The sequence below is a fragment of the Medicago sativa genome, chromosome 8 (genome assembly GCF_051527215.1).
Source record: "Medicago sativa cultivar Bolivia chromosome 8, Bolivia_mono, whole genome shotgun sequence".
In the NCBI taxonomy this organism is placed as follows: Eukaryota; Viridiplantae; Streptophyta; class Magnoliopsida; order Fabales; family Fabaceae; genus Medicago; species Medicago sativa.
In genome coordinates, this window is record NC_140756.1 from 7529316 (window position 1) to 7543298 (window position 13983).

General features: G+C 33.2%; 1 pseudogene; it reads right to left on the reverse strand.

The window, feature by feature from the left end:
• Positions 1-1815: 1815 nt before the first annotated feature.
• LOC146896589 (uncharacterized) lies at positions 1816-7749 on the reverse strand (annotated as a pseudogene).
• Positions 7750-13983: the final 6234 nt, after the last annotated feature.

Below are 13983 nucleotides of genomic sequence, written 5' to 3' on the forward strand. Positions count from 1 at the left end.
CTTCAACTAGTGTTGAACTCATTCAACTCCTCTTTCCTCCACATCATTTTTCCCCAAACTTCAACACTCCATTGCATCTTGACCAAGTGTTGAATCATGCTTTTAATAGCATCATTCAACACCATTGTAAATGGTCTAAATCGGCCTATAAATCGTGCCATTTTCTTATAACTTCAAATATCAAATTCAAAGTTGAAAAAGATGTTCACCTAGTCAATAGGGCTAGGGGTGTAAGTGGTTCGGACAAAATCAATGAAACCGAAAGTCCAAACCGAACTAAACCGAAAAAATATCCGACCTTGGTAGGTTCGGTTTGAAACCGATCCGAACCAATCAAAACCGATCTAGTTTGGTTTGGTTCATGATTTTTCATTTCGAGATCCGTGAAACCGATGAACCAATCCGATGATAACAACACTCCTTTTTTTACTAATATTATCCCACCTCACACAAACTTATGGTTAAGCCCAAAATTAAATTTCATGATGTTTTAATTTCGGTTTGCATGGATTTGTTATTTTGACTATGTTTTAATTTTAGGATGTTCTTTTTGGAATTTTTGTGTTTGTTGATGAATGATGCATGTATGGATCATGAATGATTGAAATATTTGAGTTTGATGAAGTTGTTTTTGAATAATGATGGATGAATGAATTTTTGATCATATGTATGAAATATTGAGTAAGGTTAGTTATAAAAAGTTGTTTGAAAAATAGAAAACATGAAAAAACAAAATATGAAATACAATTATACAAAGATCTATGAAATATTTTGTGAGAATATGATTTTTTTTTTAATTGTATTTTAAATAAACCGATCAACCGAACCAATCCAAACCGAACCAAACCGATTAGTTTGGTTTGGTTTCTTTAAAAAACGGTGAAAACCAAACCAATCCAAACCGATGAAGGTTTCATTGGGGCGGACATTTTTTTTGAAAACCAATCTAAACCGAACCGTTACACCATATCTCAACGAAATGATTATGGCCCTTGTATGGTTGTCAAAAAGGGAAGAAAAAAAAAGAGAGAGAGAAGAAATAGGCCAATAAAAAACAACACGCCACCTATTCCATTTAATTCCAAGATTCCAGGAACTATTCCAAATCATGGCATTAAAAGTAGTTGATCTAGTTTTGGCCATATAGCAAATTATGAGGAGGAAAATAAGGAGACATTTCTTGTTACTCAACTGAGACCTATAGCTCTTTGCAATGAAAGGCTTAGACAAGGTGATACTATTTGTTCATGCGCTGGAAAGACTTGGACGTATTAAGAGACTGTGAGTCTGTGACCATGTCAAAGATTTTTGAGAAAGATATATGGAAAATTTTCTTTAGTCATGGCACGACGCGTTGACTGCATTGGAATCTTTGTACTACTCTTGTTGGTAACATCAACTGGAGTTGGTCAATTTTTTTTCCGGAGTCGTTGTTTCAGCTCTTGGAAAAGATAGAAATAAACTAAATTCAGAGTTCATTTGATACCATGTGCCTTAATGTGTCTTAGCTAGACAATATATTGAGGAAAATCATCCTCTCATATTTTTTTTCCTCTGATGCTTGAAATTGAGAATGAAGTAGTTTCTTATCAGCCGGTAATCAAGACAATATTTAGAGTTCATTTGATAAAATGAATGAGTGCATGAGTGCCTAAAGTGTTAACTTCATTTAGTTTTTTATTTTGAAAAAATATTGCATTTTGTTTTATTTCAACTAGAAAATGCAGGATCTATTAACACCCTTAGATAATACAAGCATAACAACAATGCACAAAAAAAAAATTGTAGATATGTTAGGTACAGTGAACATGCAGGTGAGCATCCAACAGAACAAAATAGTAATGGCAATAGAAACAAAAACCAGTTACAAGATAATCCAGTCATAAAAACATATTCAAACAGAAAACACAAGTAAGCAGTGGCAATAGACTTAGACAGAAGGAAAGGAAGAACTGAGGAACTCCTCATCATCATGCTCAATCTTCAGATTCTTGGATTCCATTAGAAAATCAATTTCTTCATTCTTGAATTTCATCACAAAACCCAAAGTGATTAATTCAGCCAGTGCAGGAACGTGTTCATGATTCTCGCGCAAAACACCCTCCGATATTGCTTGAGAGAAATTTGTAGCACAATTCAATGAATCACCAGGAACTCCGTCCATCTTCTGGATGATAAACTTGCAGCTTTGACTTTCCCAACGTACCCTTTTGTTTGCTTTCTTGGTAATGACGTCCCCTGATGACAATGATAAACTATAGCTTACATTGATCGGCTCTGTTGTCTCATGGAAACTCAAGTTGAGAAGACTTTGAACAGCTTGGTGTCTCTTTTTTGGATCCATTTTTAGGCTAGAGCATGCAAGAAAACCAAGAATAAGCTTAACCAACCCCTTTAAGTTGAAAATATTATCCGGATCAACATGCTCCAGTTTAACACCATCATTCATCAACGATGATTCTTCTTTGCATAGTGATTCAGAGATATTTCTAGCACCAATTTTTCTGTAAATATCATATAGTTCACACTTGAATAATGGTGTTATGTTATGCTTAGGATACCATACAAAAACTTTTTCCGTCTCAAAAAGCTTGTTCAAATGTAGATTATCCGGAATAAAAACATCCTCCTTATCTACCAGAAATATTTGATTATTTCCTGATGTTGCAGGTAGTTTCATCAAACTCTCGGCAAGTTTTTTCTCTTCTTTTGTGCTCAAAAGTTTCGAGATAGACAACCAGAACTTACAGCACTCATCGTATGACAATTGCTTCACGGAACTCCCCAATGATTCCAAAGGTCAACATAATCATCTAGTGAGGGCTTTTTCTTGACTCCCAATGCATTGAAAAATACAAGAATATCGCTATCGTAGATATCTTCAAGAACATAAAATTTTGAACCAAAAAGTTTAGAAGGGTCATGTATGATGCATTCTTCAGAATCAACCCACTTACCACTTTTAATTCCATCCAGAATCCAAACCTTTTTTGCAGCTTTCTCCTTAGGTTTCCAGTTGTGTTCACATAAGTACTTGTATATTTTCACAATGGTATCATGATCAGAGAGAGACTCAAGGTGACTGGCAAGCAAAGAGCACCATTTCCCAACTTCACTAATGACCCCTATCGCATTGAGTTCTTTCTGATAAACTGTAATTTCAGGTCCATAAAAATTTTCATCAATAAAAGGCCCATCAGTTGGATTCAAGAAAGAACAATTGGGATCAAACAACAGACACTTCTCTGGAGGCCTATAACCAGCATGTGTCTTCAACCAATTTTTGGACAATCTTTTTCTGAAATCATCTTCCATTGCAAGTTTCTGATCTTGCATTAGAAGTCGGATGCATTCTAGCAAAGAACACACACTATTAGGAGTAATAGTGGATGGATTGGAAGGAAAATTCAGACATTCTGGTACAAAGCTCACTCCATCTTTCAATTCAGTAACAACGCCAATGCTCTTCATCTCTGCCTTGTACTCGTTACATTTGTCACTGTAATCAATGAAAGGGAGACGAGTTATAGAAGATATCGATTTCCACTCTGGACCATATAAAATGCATTTTCTTGGGCACCTAAAACCATCAACAGAAGTATGCAGCCACTTCATTTCATGTATGACGGTTAACAAATCAGAAGGAAAACTATAGTCAGTTCCCTTCAGGCGCCTGTAACAAGAAAGTAATGACATAACATGGTTTTGCTTAATTGAAGTTTCCAATGTCTTTTGTTTGAAGAGACTAGCAAATCTTTTTATAGAATCCTTAAAATCAACCACCACCCCTGTTTGCTTCAATTCATTTTTGAAACTGAAAATCTTTTCCCCGTAAAATTTATGATCAATAACGGGAAGACCATCAAATACCTCTAAAATGCAGCCCCACACTGGATCATACAAGAAACAATCACTTGGTGCTTTGAAACCCATATTTGTCCTCAAACATCTTGTTCCCTTTATTGAATTTAATACTTTAGTATGAACATTTGAGTATTTGATGCATTCCATTATCAAAAAAACAGCATCAGATGTCAAACAGGCCAAATATGAGGGTGATTTTAAATGTTGTGTGACAACTTGGTGATTTATACTTATATCAACTATAACTCCAAGCAACTTGAGCTCCTCTTTGTAGTTATATATTTCCTCACCAAAATAAGCATGATTAATAAATGGTATATCACTAATTTGTGATGCAACTTGCCATCCAGAATCACTTAATACAGATCCCACAGGAGACCTGAGACCACGAGATGTCTTTAGCCAGCTTCCCTTTCTGATGCTATCAACATATTTGTCGAAAGGAAGATGACTTTTCCTGAGATATTGTATGAAGTTAAGCATCAAAAGAACATCACTCCTGCTTAAAGAGAAAGAAGCAGCACGAGACATTAGTTCTCTTCCAATGAATTCACATGCTTCCTCACAATTGAACATCACTCCAATTGTTTTCAACTCCTCCTTGTAGTCATTTATTTTCTCCCCATAGAAGCTCTCATCAATCAGAGGAATGTCAACAAGAACTGAACCACTTTGCAAAATATTTCCCAATGAGCCATTCAAGAATGACTTTGAAGGAGACATGTACCCCTTACCTGTAACTTTAAGCCAACTGCCTTCTTTTATGCATTCCAAGAACTTCTTTGGTAGGTCAACCCCACTTTTCTTCAGATTTCGAATCCACTCCAAAAGTAAAAAGGCATTTTCTTTCTTAAGTGGTGTATCTGCAGCTGAAAACCCAGCATTTGGAGGTGATAGATAAGGTATGTCAGAAGCTTCACCGTGAGTTTTGAGGAATTCAATAAGCTTCCCGGAATCTGTAGATTGTCCTGCATAAGAAGATGCATTTAGGTACACCTTTCCTAGCTCAACATAATTTTCATTTCTCCATGGATTAGAAACCATTAAGTTTGCCCATTTGCTCACACTTGCAGGCAGGAGAACCCCATTTCTACTTTTAATTGTCCGTCCATAGTTGTCCACAAGTGGCATAGAACAACACAGAATATCAACCTCGCGATGTGACAAATAACCCTTTGACAAAGAGTGGTATAAGAAATGAGCAAATGCAATGGCAAGTTTGCAGTCATCACTAATAGATTTGCACGCATCCAATGCAAAATCGTACATATTCAGAGTACGAACTTTAACAGCTTTTGCTAACCAACCCAACAAACTTTTATAGGGAAATTGTGGAATAGCTCGTTGTGTGCTTTCAGGCATGAAACACTGATTTGTTGCAAATACATTGTTCCAATTTATCATCCAAGAACATGTCTGACTTGAGTGTGCTAGTACAACTCGTTTATGTCCGCATTCATGAAGAGTGAAAAAAGACGGAATCCCATCAGAAACCACACATTTAATCAACGGAATGTTAATGATGTTGGAGCCATCAAACCTTGACCAGTTTTGAACAACAAACAGTAAAAGCTCAAGATAGATATCTTCTGATACTCTATCCACAAGATTAGAACTCTGGATGCACTTTGCATACCAATCAAAGTTCACCTGTATCACCCCTAAATATTTGAGTACTGGATCATACTCACTTTTATCAAATGAAGAACTCAAGATTTTCATCCCATCATGAGAAGATAGGTCAAGCAAGTACACTCCATCCTGCTGAGCCTTTGTCAAAATATTCCGAAATTTAGGTAGTATCCTGCCAACTTCACGAGGCTTATAGAAGTGCTTCTGGTTCGAAAATGTCTCAATAGGAACAATTTTTTCTTCAGCTAGTTTTGCTTTGATTTTCTCCCTCACTTGATTGAAGGTCTCAACAGGAGAACTATTGATTGGAATGAACTTGAACAAATATGGCAAGCTACATACTGGAGCTTCATATGATCCTGTGACAAGTGTTTTGAATGCATCCATAAAAGCAGATGGAACATATTCAAGTATCCCTTTATTCCACTTATCATCCAAGAGAATTGTCTCCCTTGACGAGGCAAGGACAAAATCTGCTTGAATTATGAAGGGAAAATTGGTGACCATCTCTGTAGGAAGAAATGCATAAACCCCTGGTAAGCTCTTATCCTTGTGTAGCCTCTCCTGTTGTGGGAAGGCCAATGTCACAACAAACTCTTCCACGCCCATTCTCCTTTCCACCACATTTTCCAACTTTATAGGAAACTTTTGCTTCCACATGTAGTAGCTGCATACCTTTTCGTCATAACTATTTTCCCCCGCAGATAGATGGATTGTGTAAGACTCAGCGTTCACGTGTTTCACCGTCACAAAGTTAATCTCGCTTGAAATAGACACAGTAGTTAAAGAATTCATTTTGGGGTTCTCATTATCTTCTCTGACAGAAAGATGTCTGATTTTCGAAAGGAACAATAAAACTTCTGGGTGAATGCCTGAGAGCTGCTGTTTCACAGAATTTTCCTTGTCCGGCTTCAGAGGCAACACAATTGTTGTAGTTGGAAGGGAATCTTTACCAGCCCCGTATATCTGCTTTATGTCAAGAAGGGTTGGCTTCTCGTCAACCCATTCAGGAACTATATACCCAAGACTGCAATGTGGACAAGGCCTCTCGTTGAACCTGATCTGATATCCATTGCTAAAAATATAAGGCTGAGCAGTAACCAGAAACACACTCTTGAAACCAATTCCTGAAATTCAACCATATAAGAGATTCTGTCAAACATCAGCATTATTTTCTTCAATTTGGCCATTCTAATAGATATTCATAGTCAAGATTAATCTTATAGCCCTTGATTCAGAATTTTTTTGAATGATACTAATCATTATACTTGAATAATAAGGCTTTTCAAAATATACAAAACTGTATATGACAAATTAATTGATGAAGCACGGTTAAAGTAGTCAATGTTCAATTTTCCTTTTGTATAATTGCTGAAATCACCCTTGTTATGCAAACAAATTAATTGACATTATCATAGAATTAAATCAAGAAAGTTACATGCTTATACTTACAAGCTATCTAGGTACTAAAATATCATTGAATAGCATTTAACTATCATTCTATGAAAGTAACCACATTAAGACAGGTTTTTCTCAAGGCAAAGGTACAGAATTTACTAACAGACATTTAAATGTGATAATATACCTTTTTCTCCTATGTAACCGCTACTCTTATTGCTTTTCTTTGTTGACCGTCCAACACTGCAGAGAGACTCAATGTTTTCGCGAGAGAAACCCTTTTCATTGTTGAAAATAAGTAACGTAGCTGGAGCACCAGTAGCTGTTATGTCCTTTGAAGTTATGAAGAACTCCAATGTTGGACTCACTTCTTCATTATAGTGGTTATCTTCGGCATTCTGCAGAAGTTAAGAAAAATTTATGGTGATGAATATCAATCACTAGTTCTATGATTTGACACTATGATTTCATTATTATAGTTAGTCAGAGAAATGGAAAAAGGATTTATTTGAACGTTGAAATCCATGGATCAAAATGAAATGGTTTGTACTTTGAATGTTGTACAAGTTTTTGAAGTGGAGTGCTGAGGGAGATGAGTGAATGAAGTTAGAGCAAATGGTTTTTGAGCTACATTTCAAAAATATAACAAAGACAAAAACATGACTAGCTAATATAAGGTACCTGAATGAGTTCCATAAGAAAATGAACATCTGAAGTATAAAGTTCAGCTGAGAGATTCTTGACAGCTTGATGAAGATCCTCAGTCAAAGGATTTGCTCGTTTCTCACCAATAGAGAACTTTTCCCTTCGTATCTCTTCAATGTGTTTTTCCTCTTCTGTAGTCATTTTTTCCATATCTCACTTCTCAATATCAAGGGTGACAAAGTAGTATAGCAAACACTCTGTGACATATATAAGAGAATACCATTAATATAATTTATTTGACATAATCATAGTTTCACATAGTTTGCATATATACTTATAAAATTAATGAACAAAATAGAAAGATGGTGGCCTGAGGAGTTAAGGGTTTCACGGTTGAATAAAATTGATGATATAGTAAATAACATTAATCAGTCTTGCATGATAGTACAATCTTACCTTAGCAAATATAGAATCTTCTTTGAGGAAAACTGAACCACCGCACCTCGCGCCTGGTGGTAGTCGAGGACGGTATCTAGGTGTACCACGTGTTCGTCCGGACTGTGGTGCCGTGAATCGAACAAATTAGAGAATTGTTTTATCTACAAAACGAAGAACATAAACAAGATGTCAATAGAGTTATAACCATAATGGAGTATTGCATGTTGTGAAAAATGCGACAACGTATTGGATCAACCTTAGCAAAAGTCAATTCACCAAATTTGGTAGTTGCAGTAATCCAAGAGCAACATTCAAGCCATTATACGTAACCTGCGATAAACCTCCATTAATTATTGTCACTTTGAAAAGCTAGAGCTTAATGTCATGAAAAGTATTCTATTTATTTTAAGGCAAACATGTACAACTTACAAGTGGGTCAGTCACCGTACCATAAAACAGTTATGACGTTTTCATATGTTAACTTTTCAATTCTTCTCTGATGTGTAACCAAAATTAATAATTTGACTAATTCAGCTTCTTCAAAACAAAACAAAAAAATAATTTGACTAATTCACACATTGAGCACTTATATGTAACTTTGACTTATTTTTAAATAAAAAATATCAGCCAAAAATCAAGAGCACAAAACTTAAATTAACGATGTAATATCTTTATTTGATTTGTTAATCAATTGAGGATGCTTAATTCACCCTCTAAAATCAATTGATTACTTCAGATCCAAAAATCAAGAGCACAAAACATTGTCACTTCCCTATAATCAAGGAACACACACAACTTGCTAACATCTTTACTGTAAAATGTTTACACACAAAAAACTACTCAAACAAAAAATGTGTTCACCGTAAACAAGGTATCAAAAATATTTGGCTTTATCAAACCTAAAACAAAAACAATTAACGCTCAAACAAAGTGATATTAAGTACAAATTATGATTAAAGCAAAGCAAATTAGTCCCTTTCATGCATCATGTTTCACTAAGGACATACATTAACATAGTTAGAGTATATGGATAGTATATGAATTATGAAAACATAATAATATGCTCAGAAAAATTACTAACCCTTTTGATCGTCTTCTCTCTAATATTGTTTTCATCAGATTTTATTTCTTACAATCAAAATGACAAGAAAATGAAGAAAATATCATTTCTCACAACAATTGATCACGTAAATCAGGCTGTGAGGAAGTTTTTTTGGCACTGAAGAAGGAAGTTATTGTTTTCTCCTTAATTGGATATTTGCATAACATTGCATTAATTATATATAAAAAAAAATCGGATTTGTAATACTCCCTCCGTCCCAAATTATAAGCAAAAAAAAAAATCACATTTATTAGGAAAACTAAAATATTGTAGTTTGTAGTATAGTTTTTGTATTATCTTGGAATAAGTTTCATAGAAAGATGTAAAAACAATTTGTATTGGTTATTAATTATAGAGAAAATGAAAGAGATAGCATAATGAATGAAAATTGCATTTAATTTCTCCTTGGAAAAGATTACTTTTTGAAAAAACATAATTAAATATGATAAAAGTTAAACTTTTTTGCTTATAATATGGGACAAGGAAAATGAGTTTTTTTGTTTATAATTTGGGACGGAGGGAGTATTATGAAATATTTAAAGATATTACATGGAAATTATCTTTATTTAAAAATTAAAAATTATCAACATTATTGTAATGTTTTTATTAAATATTTTTTATATACAAAATTTCGTATCGGATTTGTACCGAGACCATTAGAGATACAACTCACTTGCGAAGGCCAAGATAATGGAATTCTATATAGAAGATCAAAGCTCTGCAAAAGGTGAAAAATCTTAACTAATTGTGTTGTTTATAGTGAGAATATTGAGAATACAACGATTAAATTAAAAGAGGTGACAAATATTTCCGTAGGTTAAAGGTTATAAAAATCTACCCGAATTTGGTTAAGTTGTAGTATATTCCTCAAAGTGAATAAGTGAACTTCAAGCCAAACATGTTTTACTTGCACGGTTGGGCGCCGTCTACGGTGGGAGACCTTGATAGGTCTCCTACCGGTGAGAGACCTCATTTTTTTTGTTTTTTTTTTTGCAAAATGAATGGAGCCGTTGGATTAAATCCAATGGTTGAGTAAAAAAGGACAAAAATGATGTTTTTGTTATTTCATTCTTAAATTAGGGGTATTTTGGTAAAAGCGATAATAAATTTAAAATATTAAAATAATTTACCGAAATTTTCGTAAAAAAATGAAATAATATATCCAGATTTTTCGAAAAAAATGAAATAATTTTTTTAAATTGAAATTTTCGTAAAAAAATGAAATAATATATCCAGATTTTTCGAAAAAAATGAAATAATTTTTTAAAATTGAAATTTTCGTAAAAAAATGAAATAATATATCCAGATTTTTCAAAAAAAAATGAAATAATTTTTTAAAATTGAAATTTTTGTAAAAAAATGAAATAATATATCCAGATTTTTCTAAAAAAAATGAAATCATTTTTTAAAATTGAAATTTTCGTTAAAAAATGAAATAATATATCCAAATTTTTCAAAAAAAATGAAATAATATATTTTCAAAAAAAATCAGATTTTTTAATGATTTTCAAAATTATATATTCCATTTTTTTTCATTTTTCAAAAAATTATATAATTTTCCATTTTTTTTCATATTTTGCAAGAAAAAAAAAAGGAGGTCTCTCACCGGTAGGAGACCTATCAAGGTCTCCCACCGGACAAAAGTCAATAAAATTGGCTTTACACATTTCATGTGTTCACGCATTTCTCCGTTCACGTTCTCTCACTCGTGTGAGACGATGTTGTACATAATAGAGTGTTGTATGATAAAGAACAAACACATATATAAAGTAAGGGGTTAAATATGTTTTTGTTCCCTATAAATATACCAACTTTTTGTTTTGGTCCCTCTAAAATTTTCCTTCAACTTTTAGTCCCTATAAAATTTTCAATCACTACTTTTGGTCCCTATTTTTGAATTAATTTTTGTATTTTTTAATGAAATTATGCAGAAATGTGTAGAATATTGTAAAAAAAATTCCCATAAAAAATTAGAATTTTTTAACAAAACATGAATTAAATATGAATTTTTAACCGTAAAAAATGTAAAAATTCATATTAAATTCATGTTATGTTAAAAAATTCTAATTTTTTTTGGGAGATATTCTTATAATATTATGAATTTTTATGCAAATTTTTATTTAAAAATATGAATTCTACATATGATTTTACTTTAAAAGAGGGACCAAAAGTAAAAAAGGAAATTTTTTAAAGGACCAAAAGTTGAAGGAAAATTTTAGAGCGACTAAAATGAAAAGTTGGTATATTTATAGGGACCAAAAATATATTTAACCCTAAAGTAAGTGTATTTATATGAGATGTGTGATAAGATTAAATGTGAGAATTAGAAATGATAACATTATTATAGAAAAAGTTGGGGTAACACCTATAGTAGAAAAAATAGCGAGAAAATAGACTCGTAGTTTGAGCATGTTGAGATAAAACATGTAGATTTGGTAGCAGAGATAGTAGGGCGAGATAGAGGGGAGCCGGATCCCTAGAGTGAGGGGTAGACATAAAAAACCTTAAGAGAAACTATTAGAAGAATTTAAAGATAAACGAGTTAGATAAAACATGATTTTTGATAGAACATTATGATTTCATTTGATTTATGTAGTCGACCGATAAAACTTAGTTGTTATTCCAAGCAAATATCACTCTCTCATCCATGAAATTAAATGCGACAACATAATCACTAATAAAAAGAAAAACAAATACTACTAAACTTTGGTCGAATAATGCAACAACTTTGGTCGAATATAACAACTAGTAAATCGGATGTATGAAATGGAATTTGAGAACTAGTAAATTGGATGTATGAAATGGAATTTGAGACTTTGATAAATCCATTTTTGCTTTCTTTGATTCATCAACAGAGGACTTTTGGGAAGAATGACGAAATCGGAAGAATTTTGCTCTACACCCGGCACTTTTCGCTCGCGCCTGCAGCCATGCCAAAAATACCCTTGCGCAAGTTAACTAGCGCAAGTGTAAAACTATGCGTTAGTTAACTAACGTTGCGTCACTTAAGATGCGCAAGTGTAAAACACTTGCGTGAGTTAAGTCACGCGGCGTGAGTTAACTCACGCAAGTTTTAAACAATCACGCTGGGATTGTTGTTGTCATCATAGGTGCATAAAACAAAAGAACAAACTAGCCTTTTATATTATAATATGCTATCCCTTTCATACTATAATGTTGTGGTGCTATGTTATGATTAAGTTTCAACTTTTACAAGTCTTGCTGTCACATTTTCTATGCAAGAAAATCGATTCTCCCATACATGTGGCTTTCAATTATAGATTTGCATGCCAGCTCTTTTGATTCATGCATTTAATATTCACTGGCATGGTATTTAATATTCATTAAATGGTTTATCCACTACAAAGCCATGAATGCAAGAAACATGTGCCTAAGATGACAACAACAATTCCAACTTGATTGTTTTAAACTGGCGTGAGTTAACTCACGCGGGTAGTAACACATGCGTGAGTTAACTCATGCTTTGCGTGACTTAAGTCACGCAGGGGTATTTTCGGAATGGCTGCAGGCGCGAGTGAAAAGTGTTGGGTGTAGAGCAAAATTTAAATCGGAATGGTAAGGTGTTTCGGATGTAATCTATCTTAATGCATTGGAGAAGTTTACCAATGAGGATTGAAGACACATGTATATTAAGATGACTTCATTGCGTAGAATGGTTTAGTTAGCGTCCCTCAAATAGTGTTGATAGTAGTCTTTACTACTCCCTCATATTTATAAGAAACTTTTAGGTCAACAAAATATGATGTATTTGGTTAAGAATTTAGACCAAATACATTAACTTTGTTGACCTAAATTTCTCTTATAAATAGGACCCGAGGGAGTATTTTGTAGTCGTAGTAGTCTACTATGAATGTTAATGGGTACCCATGGGTATGGATAATATGATACTCGTTACCGTCCCGTTGGATAAATATGATACCCATGCCCGCCCGTACCTCTTGGGTACCCATTATGCGGGTAGCCGCGGGTATTGAGGTATCCATGGGTATTCATGCGTGCACATGGATTTTTGAATTTATTTTTTTGTACAAATAATAACTTTTTTTAATTACCAAAAATCTTCAACTTTTAAACATCCATACTTAATCCATTTCAAATTTCATAAATCATACATAATCTATAGAAAATTCATGATTTTTACATAATTCAAGATATGTTTTATGATGTGAATGAAGTGGAAACGGTGAACTTAATAAGATGAATTAAAAAAAATAAAAATAAAAATAGGTTATTATTAATGAGGAATTTTAGGTGGCCGGTAAAATTTCCTTCAAGAAGGTAACAACTTTAAGTAATAAGATATATAAGAATATTTTAGTAATTTACTTAATTTATCATCAAGTATGGGTACCGTGAGTATGAATACGGTCAAATACGTGTCCGTATCCATATAATAATGGGTAGTCAAATTATACCCGTGGATACTCATTTAACTACCCGCCCCATATCCATGATGAATTTTACCCACGAATATCCGTATACATGAGTATTTTTGCCACCCCTTATCTCTACGGAATATGTTCATTTAGAAAGTTTTATAACTTTTTTGTTGGTCAAGAAAAAAATTCCATTTCTTAATAGTACTCCATTTCTTAATAGTAACATTTAGCAAATCAAACGATCTTATAAGCATAAACTATAAGTTATAATTATAACTGAATTATTGCCAAACATACCTTAGTCCTTAAATATTGAGTCAAGTTAAGGAATCCAAAATTTTAAGTTTTTCATGTAAAACATCAAAATTTTGACTTTAAAAAATTGACTAAACGCACAACTTTTAACACCCATTATTTCTATTTAAATTCTAATACGCGCTTGAGCGCGTGTTAAAGATTAGCCTAACTTAATTTAACTACGCATACCATAAAAAAAACATCCCC